This window comes from Punica granatum, chromosome 1 (assembly GCF_007655135.1).
Source record: "Punica granatum isolate Tunisia-2019 chromosome 1, ASM765513v2, whole genome shotgun sequence".
Classification (NCBI taxonomy): domain Eukaryota; kingdom Viridiplantae; phylum Streptophyta; class Magnoliopsida; order Myrtales; family Lythraceae; genus Punica; species Punica granatum.
In genome coordinates, this window is record NC_045127.1 from 40,474,475 (window position 1) to 40,485,220 (window position 10,746).

At 39.2% G+C, this 10,746-nt stretch overlaps 1 long non-coding RNA gene across 1 annotated transcript; it reads left to right on the forward strand.

Moving 5' to 3' along the window:
* The first annotated feature begins 4,731 nt into the window (after positions 1-4,731).
* Positions 4,732-8,583, forward strand: LOC116205589. Its single transcript, XR_004156541.1, has 2 exons — positions 4,732-5,976; positions 8,064-8,583. It is a non-coding gene; the product is annotated as an uncharacterized LOC116205589 (long non-coding RNA).
* The last annotated feature ends 2,163 nt before the right edge of the window (positions 8,584-10,746 follow it).

Sequence of the window (10,746 nt, forward strand, 5' to 3'; positions counted from 1 at the left end):
GCACTTCCAATGACGTGGATGAGCGACCCAACAAAGAGTAGCTTCCACAAGCTAAATCCTCTGAAAATCAGTGTGCCAAGAATGGTGCAAGCTATCCCAATATTTGTTGATATTTGCACAATCACCGTAAAACCCTTCAATCCGCTCGCCAGTACTTGCAAAAGTTCGTCTGAGGAGCCAATTTCTTGTTTGTGAAGATGTCCAAGGGAAACCACTCTAAAAGTTCATAGAGGAAACCACCGTACCAAAAACATGAGACAATCCAAATTTAGAATTAAATTTACGATTTTGTTTACCGTTGTAATTTTATTCATTATGCTAAAAAATCAGAAAAGAAAAATATATAAATAAATTGCCCGTGACGCTCAATTGACAGCAAACAAAAGCCCTAATATTTTAGTTAACTAGAAAAGGTTAATCGGTTAACTAAACAATGAGAACCGGTTCTATACGGTTTGATTCTTTTATCCTAAAGTGCTCGGTTGCAATTTGGACTTATAACCCTCAAATCAAACAGAGCAACAATGTGATTCAGTTCGGTTGAGAATGGTATCCTAGACCAAATAATCGGACCACGCCAGCCCTTACCTCATATTATTTCCGACCGTTTCAATCCATTTAATTCACTAACTAATATAATAAATTCTTTTGCTCGAAAAAAGCTAGGGGTCATGCCCGTAATAGAGCTCCAATTCCAAGGGCCTAGAGTGCCCAATTGAGAATTACTGCGGCAACACCTTGAAAGTGCACTCCCGATGACGTGGATGAGCAACCCAACAAAGAGTAGCCTCAGCAAACTAAATCTTCTGAAAATCAGCGTGCCAAGAATGGTGCAAGCTATCCTAATGCTTGTTGATATTTGCACGATCACCATAAAACCCCTCAAATCCGCTTCCCAGTACTTGCAAAAGTTTTTCTGAGGAGCCAATTTCTTGCTCGTGAAGATGTCCAAGGAGAACCACTCAAAGCTCACAAGGAAACCACTGTACCTGACACATGAGAAAACCCAATTTAGGATGAAATTTACAATTTTGTTTACCCTCATAATTTTATTCATTAAGCTGAAACAGAAAAGAAAAATAAATAAATAAATAAATTACCCGTGACGCTCAGTTGACACCAAATAGAAGCCCTACTCACCACGATGGAGAGCACTAGCAAAGTGTGCGCAAGGTCGCATGGGTTCTTGTCCGGCAAGCCACTTAATAAAGAGAGTTGGATAGGGATCCAATTATACATATAATTTGCATATATACATATAATTTTTTAAAAAATATTGATACATATTAAAGTTTGCCTTCATAACATTATATCACTTAAAGTTTTTGTTGCTCTTGTCTTCTTGTTCTTCTGATCTCTCTCTATCTCCTCAGTTTTTCACTTCTCCAGTCTTTCTATGTGAATTATTTTATTCTCAGTTTTTTACTTCTCCAGTCTTTCTATGTGAACTATTTTATTGCGTTCATCCTAATTTGATTATTAAAAGAAAAATGCACTTAACTATAGTTTCAATATGAGATTTTGATACTTTAGTTTAAACTGCCATTAGTTAGGTCATATTTATGTTATATCTGAGATATATTTAATTTGCATTTGGTTTGAAAGTCACAGTATACTAGGCGAACTGTCCTGCGCATATACTCGAGTTAGAGGTATATTATGACCAATCAAATTTTCTTCTTCCTCCTATTATTATTAATATTATAGTTTAAGAAAATTTCAAAGTGTATCTGACCTAAGCGAGACATTTTTTTTCTCTTCAATTAAAAAGTTCATTTTTTCCGAGGACATCCAACCCTAACTTGCATAGATTGAATTATGCTTTCCACTTTCATATGAGGTAATTCCCGACCAGCATGATCAATGTACTCATGGAAAATTGTGAAACCACTTGATATTCATCTCTTCGAAAAAAATACAATAGTTTTTTTAATCGTATGATCAATAAAGCAAAATATTATGTATAGCTCTATAATTGAAAGTAGTAATAAGACATCAATCGATGGATGAAATTCTGTCTTTAACAGCAAAATACAATAGTGACTCCCACTCTCAAGTTATTTTATAGTGCAATTTCACTGCCTTGCCCGTATCAGAGCAACTATACTCAACATCACAATATTATTCATTTCTCTTGGAAAAGATAATGAATTGTAACATAATATTATTCTATTTAGCCAATTTATTATATTTTAGTCTATTGTCTTTCTATGAGTATATGTCTTTTCAGTTTCAGAAGCGACGTGACAACACTACAATCCGTCACTTATCACATTTTTATTGGTGACACAGGAAAGGTCACGCAACGAAAAACTTCCTTCATCCTATGTGGCGCTCCTTATGTCTCGTTCCAGCTTTTATTATTTTATATAGACTCTCATCAAGAGATCACCAATTAACGAAGAATTTTCGAAGTTGGAGTCCTTCAGCCTTCCCCAAAGTGTTTGGCATACGACCCTTTCCTCTTTTAATGAAGCATTCACTAAATTAACGAAGTGATGGCATCTTGATGGTGTCAGACATTTTCTTTTTTTAACGGGCTATCCAACGAATCAACGAAGAGATCAATAAAGATCCTTTGCGAATTAACGGGACAATGGGCCATTAGGCACATCACATGTTGCTATTTAAAGAAGAGATCGCGACATGCAATCATTCTCAATTTCATCGAGGGGCTCATTTCTTTCTCTTGACTTATGACCATAATCCATAGCATGTCACGTTATACAGTCCTGCATATGTTTTTTTTTTTTTTGCGAGTTATTGAACCTCAGTCATATTAGCTAAAGTTGATTTCATAACCTTGCAAGGGATCAAGTCATAACATATTTCAGGTTAAAACTTTTTTTTTTTTGGTGCGTCTGAACCTTAGCCATTTTAGCTAAGACTACTTACTTACCTTAGTAAGGGATCAACTCATTACGTAGTTCATTTAGAAAAACAAAAAAAAAACAAAATTCAGGTGTGATTCTCCTTCATTTGCAAGATCTCAACTGAGGGCTTTGTATCTTATTCTCAGACAAGGGATGTTTGTGCCTTTGCGCTTGATCCGGTGCAGGGTTTCAAGTGAGGGCTTGAGCAGCTTGCTCTCAATTGAGGGAGGTTTGTGGATCACTTGGGCCTTTAGGCTTGAAGCTAATGTAGGGCCTCGAGCGATGGCTTGCATTCTCTTTGAAGAGTGCCTATTGATCATCGGGGCCTTTGACACTTGAGTCCGATGAATCCTTGGTAAAGTCCTCCAGGTCTTTGAGGAAACTAGGAATCTCAACTTCTATAGAAGTTCTCCAGGTCTAGTAACTCATTTGATATTGTAATTGAATCGGCATTTACCATAAGAACTTGCTCACTATTAGTTTCAGTGGGAGATTTGCCCCTTTCGAAACTCAGCTCCATGACGTGGGCACGTGTCGCCAATTCCCTAAAGGTGCATGGTTTAAGTCCTTGTAGGATGTATCATAGGCCCCAATGTATTCCTTGAATGCATATGTCGATTGTCGAAGCCTCCGACAAATGATCCTTATAGTTGGTTTTGAAACTTAGCTCCATGTTATGGGCACGTGTCGCCAATTCCTCAAAGGTGCATGGTTTATGTCCTTGCAGATGTAACATAAGCCCCAATGTATTCATTGAATGCACAGATTGCCGAAGCCTCCAACAAATGATCCTTACAGTCGAGGCTTAAGTTTCTCCACAGTTGGATATAATCTCATGAGTTCAATCATACACACTATTTGCCTAGTACTGTAAAATCTATTAGGGAATTAATGCTCCTACTGTTGCCAGCTGTCAATTGATCCAGGTTAGAGATCAGTGTACCAGTCAAAATCATTCTCTTTTAATGAATGAACAAACTACTTCACTAGTAGATTTCCTTCGGTTCCAGCAATATTAGAGGTTTCCATGCGTCAACACCCCATTTTGATCTACCAGCTCTAGAAGGGTAAAATCGTTATTTATATCATTCCATCGGAATGAAGTATTTTCAATTGATTGCTCGAGCATTCACGATTTTTGCAAATGGGGCATTTTCCTAATTCTAAGCCAATTTTTCATTTTTTCGAAAAAAAAATATTATACGGGACATCTTTGGATTTCACATGTATCAACTTAAATTTTCAAATCCGGAACAAAACTCGAGGCCGAAAAAAATATTTTTCTGCGCAACATTGATCCCTAAATTTTTCTAAACGCAATGGTGGTTTCGGATCATTTTTCTGATACCCAATTCAAAAGGCAAGAATTTCGGGTCTTACACTCATTAATTTCAATTTTACAAAATTCGGGATAATATTTAGGACTGAGAAAATATTTTTCCGCATAATACCGATTCTTGAATTTGTTCAAGAGTATTTTCAGATCAATTTTCAAATCATTTTCCGAATATCTAATTTTAAAGATAGAATTTCGAAATTAATATGACAATTACGATTGACGCATGTCGGAGGTTCGATGTCGACTTTTATCTAGACTCGATTTCCGTCGACGCAAATTGGAATTCCCATGAAGCCGGTTATATTTCGAATTTCGAAATTTCGAAATTTTCATTTCGAAAATATCCACTGATTCCGAGAAATCAATTTATCGATCGTTGGATGCCCGTACGAATAGTGTATATATATATATATGTAAAAAAATAACGAGAAGAAGAAGAAGAAGAAGAAGAAGAAGTAAAGGTCAATGAACAGATGGCAGTCAACCCCCATGATCTGTCGGCCAAGTTTCTTCATTTCCTTTTCTTTTTCTTTTTTTTCTTTCATTTCTTTCGTCTTCTTGCTTTGCAGGTACCTGCAACTTGGGCGAACCCATGTCCTGCCCCTCCTCTGCATATCATGACAGCAGCTCCATCGATCATTAGAATTCGCATCATCTTCTACTTCACGGCAAACCCATACGGACGGAACCAACCATTTCTTCTTTTCCATTTTCCTTTCCTTTCGTTTTTTTTTCCTCTTCCTGTCTTTTGGTGCTTCTACAGTCGGCTATCCAGGTTGAAGCCCATGCCCTGCATCCTCTGCAACATGCGACCATCAACCTCATCTTTTCTCTCCATTTCGAAGCCATCAACAAACCAGCTAATCCCCCTCTCTCTCTTTTCTCTCAGAACTCTCTCTCTCTCTCTTTCTCTCTCTCTCTCTCTTTCTCTTTCTCTTTGGCTCGGGCAAATAGCGGGAAGGGAAAAAAAAAAGAAATCAGAACAGAGAGCAGACGGGAAAAAAAAAAAGGGAAAGAGAACAGAACAGAAAGAGGGGAGCTCACCATCTAGTTTTTCCCTCAACTCACATTCACCTGGCTTCTCCTCTCACAGCTCACAGAACCCTTTCCCCGAGCTCACACAATTTCACCGTGGTTATCAGAATCGTGATTCGAATTGTAAAATCGTACAATTCTACGATTCGAGGGAGGGTAACCGATTTCGAATCTATGGGCTGAGTCTAGGACGTAGAATCGAGGGTGAATCGGGCCCAGAATAGCGGACTCGATTTTACGATTCTGGATTTAGCCCAGACGCGAGAGAAGCTCAGCTCAAAGTTGGGCCCTCGGGCGAAGGCCATACCAAAGTCGGGCCGAAGCCCAACCCATAGCCCAACGGCCTTATTTCCACCCCTTTCCCTTTCTTCTTCACCAAATCACCAACATTTGCCCTTTTCTTCTAATCTTCCAGACTCCATTGCTCATTTCTTCTTCATTGATCGACGAATTTACCCTAATCCTCCCTCCGACCAGGTACTTTCTCCGTCCGAGTTTCGACCAGACCAGGTAGAGCCTTGTCTCGTTGTGCCCGAGCTTCGACCATCGAGCTTCGACCAGACCAGGTAAGAGTATTGTTGTGCCTTGAGCTTCGACCGTCCGACTTCGACCAGACCAGGTAGAGTCTTGCTCTGCCCGAGTTTCGACCATCCGAGCTTTCGACTAACCCTGCCTAAGCTTTGACAGACCCTGCCCAAGCTTCGACCGTGGGAGCTTTGATTAGACCAGGTAATGCGAATCATCGTGAGTCGTTCTTGGGTAGTGCGCATCTTCTAAATGTTTTGCTGCTAGTGCTGCTTGTAGAAGATTATCTCAGTTTCAAGTGGATAAATTCTATTTGCATTCAGAATTGAGTGTCAAATGGAGCAAAGAAATAAAATGTTTGTGTACGATGAAGCTGTCCAAATGCTTTAATCAGTGATTGGGATATGTTTCTCTAGATTGGTACTCATACTCTCATCTATTATCTCAATTGAAAAGCGGCTCACGGAAAAAGTGTTTTGATTCGATTCGATTCTTTTAGAAAAAGAACCTTCATTCTATTGTTGGTTTGTTAGTTTGTAGTGAACAAATATTGATTTTTTTTCTAAGAAAAGTATGCTACATATATATATATGGGTAAATTGCACCGGTGGTCCAAAATGTTTTACAAATATTTCATGATGGTCCAAAAAGTTTTTTTCGCTACATGATGGTACAAAATGTTTCAAAGTTGTTTCATGATGGTACAAACCGTCAACTCAAGCTTGACGTCGTCAAGCCGACGTTGACGTGGCTACTACGTGTCACCTCCTTGCTAAAGTGGCCGAAAAATTTTAAATAATTCTAAAATTTTAAACTTTTAATTTAAAATTTTAAATAATTTTAATATTAAATTTTAAATAATTTTAATATTAAATTTAAATTTTTATAAAATTATTTAAAATTATTTTTAAAAATAAAAAAAATTATTTAAAATTTTTTAAAAAAAATTAATTTTTTTAAAAAAATTGAATTTTAAAAAAAATTAAATTTGTTAAAAATAATTTTAAGATTTTCAAAATTTTAAAATAATTTTTTTATTTTTTTTTCTAAATTTTTACTCTTTTTTGTATTTTTATATTTTTAAAAAAAATTTAAAAATTTTAAATTTTTTAAAAATGATTTTCAAATTTTCAAAATTTTAAAATATTTTTTATTTTTTTCAAAATTTTTACTCTTTTTTTTGTATTTTTTTAATTATTTTTTGTATTTTTTTGGACTTTTTAAAATTTTATTTTGTCTTAAATGACGTGGCGCACTATGATTGGTTCCACATAATAAAAGTGACACATAGGACGCATCACGTCAGCAAAATGTTAATGGCGTCAGCTCGAGTTGACGGTTTGTACCATCATGAAACAACTTTGAAACATTTTGTACCATCATGTAGCGAAAAAAACTTTTTGGACCATCATGAAACATTTGTAAAATATTTTGAACTACCGATGCAATTTACCCTATATATATATATATACTTTTTTTAATTAAAGGTAGAATCTTACGATTCACGATTTGAATTACGATTCACGATTCGACAACCCTCGATCGATTCTAAGTAGAATCGCGATTCTAACAATCTTGATTTCACCCTCAGCTCCCTCTCAACATTCCCCTTCAGCTGTTGTCCTCGCCCTCAGCTCACTTCCGATCATCTCATCTCACCAGTCCCTCAGCTAACTCCCCGACAACCTCTCAGCTCAACTCTCTCACCAAAATCTGCCTCAACTCGACCTTTCCCCTCAGCTCGTTCTCTTAGACACCGAGGTCCCCCCAGCTCGCTCTCTCTCTCACAGTTCCCAGCTCACCCTCTTGGACCCGAGCTTAACTTATGACCATATCACCCGTCTCTCTCTCCTACTACTAAGCACCATGGCCTCACACCCTCTCCTTGACCAGCAAACATCCTAGATCATCACCTTGAGCACTGTCACCACTTGTGCATCCATCACCACCATCAGTTATTGTCTCTGTAGCTCTCTAAGCTCTCTTCTCCTTTCTAAAGAATGACACCAGCATGGACAAACAAAGAGCAGCCAGCCTCTCCCTCTGATGATGCACACACAATTCAAAATAGACGACCAGTCAGGCCCAGACTACTCCCTGAGCCTCCTGCTTGTCTCCCCTCTTCGTAGTCACTGCTATTGGTGTCGATCTCCTACCCTCCTCTGAGCCCTCTGTGCAGCCATTACTTCCCTCGAGTTGTTTCATTGCTGCTGCCCCTCCTTTTCTACTTGAAATGGTCACTTCTATTTTGCAGCATTTCTGTTGTCTGTCGATGCTTTGTTTTCTTGTAGATCATTGTCCCAACTCCCGAAGCTATGTTGTTGTTGTTCGGTCTCCATTTAGACTCCGATATCACGCTGTTGTTGGGGCTTATTCCAAGGTCGCTACGGAGCTGCCATTCCTTCCTGGGCCCCTTGCCGTTGCCGGATCGATGTTGTTGTTACTGTGCTGCCCTCATGACGCTCTGAAGCCACTGTCCAGATCGCCTCCATGTAGTTATAGCTGCTTTGTTGCATTTTTGGGCTCTCCGTTTTGCAGGTTGGAATGCACCTAAATAGCATTTGCATGTGTCGGTTCAAGGAAAGCTCAAAGGCTTGTGTGATTCCTTCAGGCACAAGCACGGAAGAGGTGATTGACTCAAGCTCAGTGGCCTGACTAGGGCTCTTCCATTGCATAATTTTGTCGATGACGTGATGAAATGTGTGCTTTAATTGAATTAAGATAGCACGAAGCGGATTATTAATTAAATCCGACTTTTGAAATTCGGCATGTTATGATCAAGACCAGCTCAAGCATGAATTTAATGTTTTATGTATCGGCCTTAAAAGCAGTTGTTTGAAACGAGAACGAACCCACACGAATTAATTTCATGCTCACTCAGCTCTACATAAATAAAATCGATTAAGAACAACAAAACCAGCTTAATTAATCACTTGGACTTAAAACCGACAAATTAAATTTTACTATAAATCATTTTTGCCTATATTCATGTGCTTTGGAATGTTTGAATGTGTTTTTGATTAAAACCCCCACACGAATCGGATCAATCATGAAAACTCAGGTTAAAATCGGATTTAATTTCGAGACGGTCGGGAATTAAGGTTTTTATTGAACGGTCCATCAATAGCCGGCTCGACGGCCTGAAACTCGCAAACTTAAAGCATTCGGCAAGATTTTAATTAAACTCAATAATTCCACATATGGGGTAATCGGGACATTTCACTTGACTAAGCAAATCACTCGGCTTTAAATAAATTACATAAACCAGCTATTAATTTATAATCACGTCGACGGTCCATGAACTGTCGAATATGCCCTTTTAAAACTTACAATTTCAAAAGCACTGAGATACATGACACACGTAGCATGGATATATGGGGAGTACTCATGTGTTTTGACTTGAATCCAGGCCTGATTTGAGGGCGGCTCAAGTCAGGGTGCACGAGTCCTTCTTTAGACCACTTCCGAGATGAACGACTGGTTTCTTGGCTCTTTCGGGATCTCCACGACCCCGGTGGATCCAAGGGATAGGTCGACACCGGCTACCGACTTTCGATAGTCCGTATCACGTGGCCTCGATTTTTCCTACGCACTTACACATTTTTCTAGTCCAAGGGCATGACCACCGGTTCTTGACCCGTCGACACACTAGGCATCAGGATGACTGAAACATACTGAATAAGGAAAGGGACAAGCGCCTTTCAAGGTGCAATTATCATTCATACACCCTCCATTTTCTGGCTGTGTGTTTCTATCACCCTGGTGTAAATTCGGGTGCTTAGGAAATTGGGTTAGAGGCACGAGCGGGGACGGCCCGTGAAATGTTGTCCAGTCCCTCATGGGATATGTGTAGAGATCTTGGCACCCTAGTGGTGTTTCGTGCCATATTTTCCCTAAGTTTGTGCTTAGAATTGGTCAAAATACGAAGAACGGATTAATCTCAAACTCGGTTTAATCAAATACGGGCAAATAGTCAAGCAAAGATTTAGGTTTCGGGTTATAGGTGGAAACACACCTTTTGTCATAATATGTAAAAGTTGCATTGTCACAACACAGAACAATTTAAAAAAACTCACACATTTGAGACTTGACTATAGACATCATGTTTGTTGGGTCCTTTCAATATCGCCGAATGCTACATACCCTCTCAGGGTGGTCCATGACCAATTCACATCAAATGCATCACCATGTTTCTCTATTTAGGGTTGAATTTGTCTGCCAAGCAACCTTGGTTCATAACTTGTTAATCACGTACATTCGGGGATAACACACAATTTGTTTATTTTTGTTCTATCTTGATCTGCTTTTTATCTGTTTTGTCTGTTTTCACGCAGTTCGAGCCCATGCCCATAGGATACGATGCACATGGGGTCAAATGCCCCTTTACTATCGATCATGGGGTCCAATGCCCCCACATATCGAGCGCACGCGACCTGAGTGTGATATGGGGTCTCACCTTGAGTCACTGTCTTAATTCGTTTATTATCCATGAGGAAGATGACTCTGGTCAGGACACGTGAAACGAGGTTAAACAATCACTCGAGAGCTCGATCGGTTTCACGGCTATCTCGAGGACCATTTTGTCTTCTTGAAATCCATCGGTTCAATCGGACCCAATTTCCGGCTCTCACGAGCCCGCGTCCCTTTAATTTCGATTTCGGTCTTTCCAAAACTCACGGTGAGTGCAAGCTGAATATTGGCCGAACGTGAGCCTACCGGGATTCATTTGTTATAATTTGTATTTATTATTTGAGAGTACATTGTGAGTTATTTATTTGTACATTCATTTATGTAACGATCCGGGGCGGCAAGCATAGAGTCTGAGAGTCGGAAATGATCGGGTTGGTTTATGGGTCCCCGAGACGAGTGGGACCACATGAGTCATGGGTCAGGTCCACATGGCGAACCGGCCGTCACGGTCCGTTAGTCGAAATGTGAGGACGATGGACAGATCCCCTGACCCGAGGATCGACT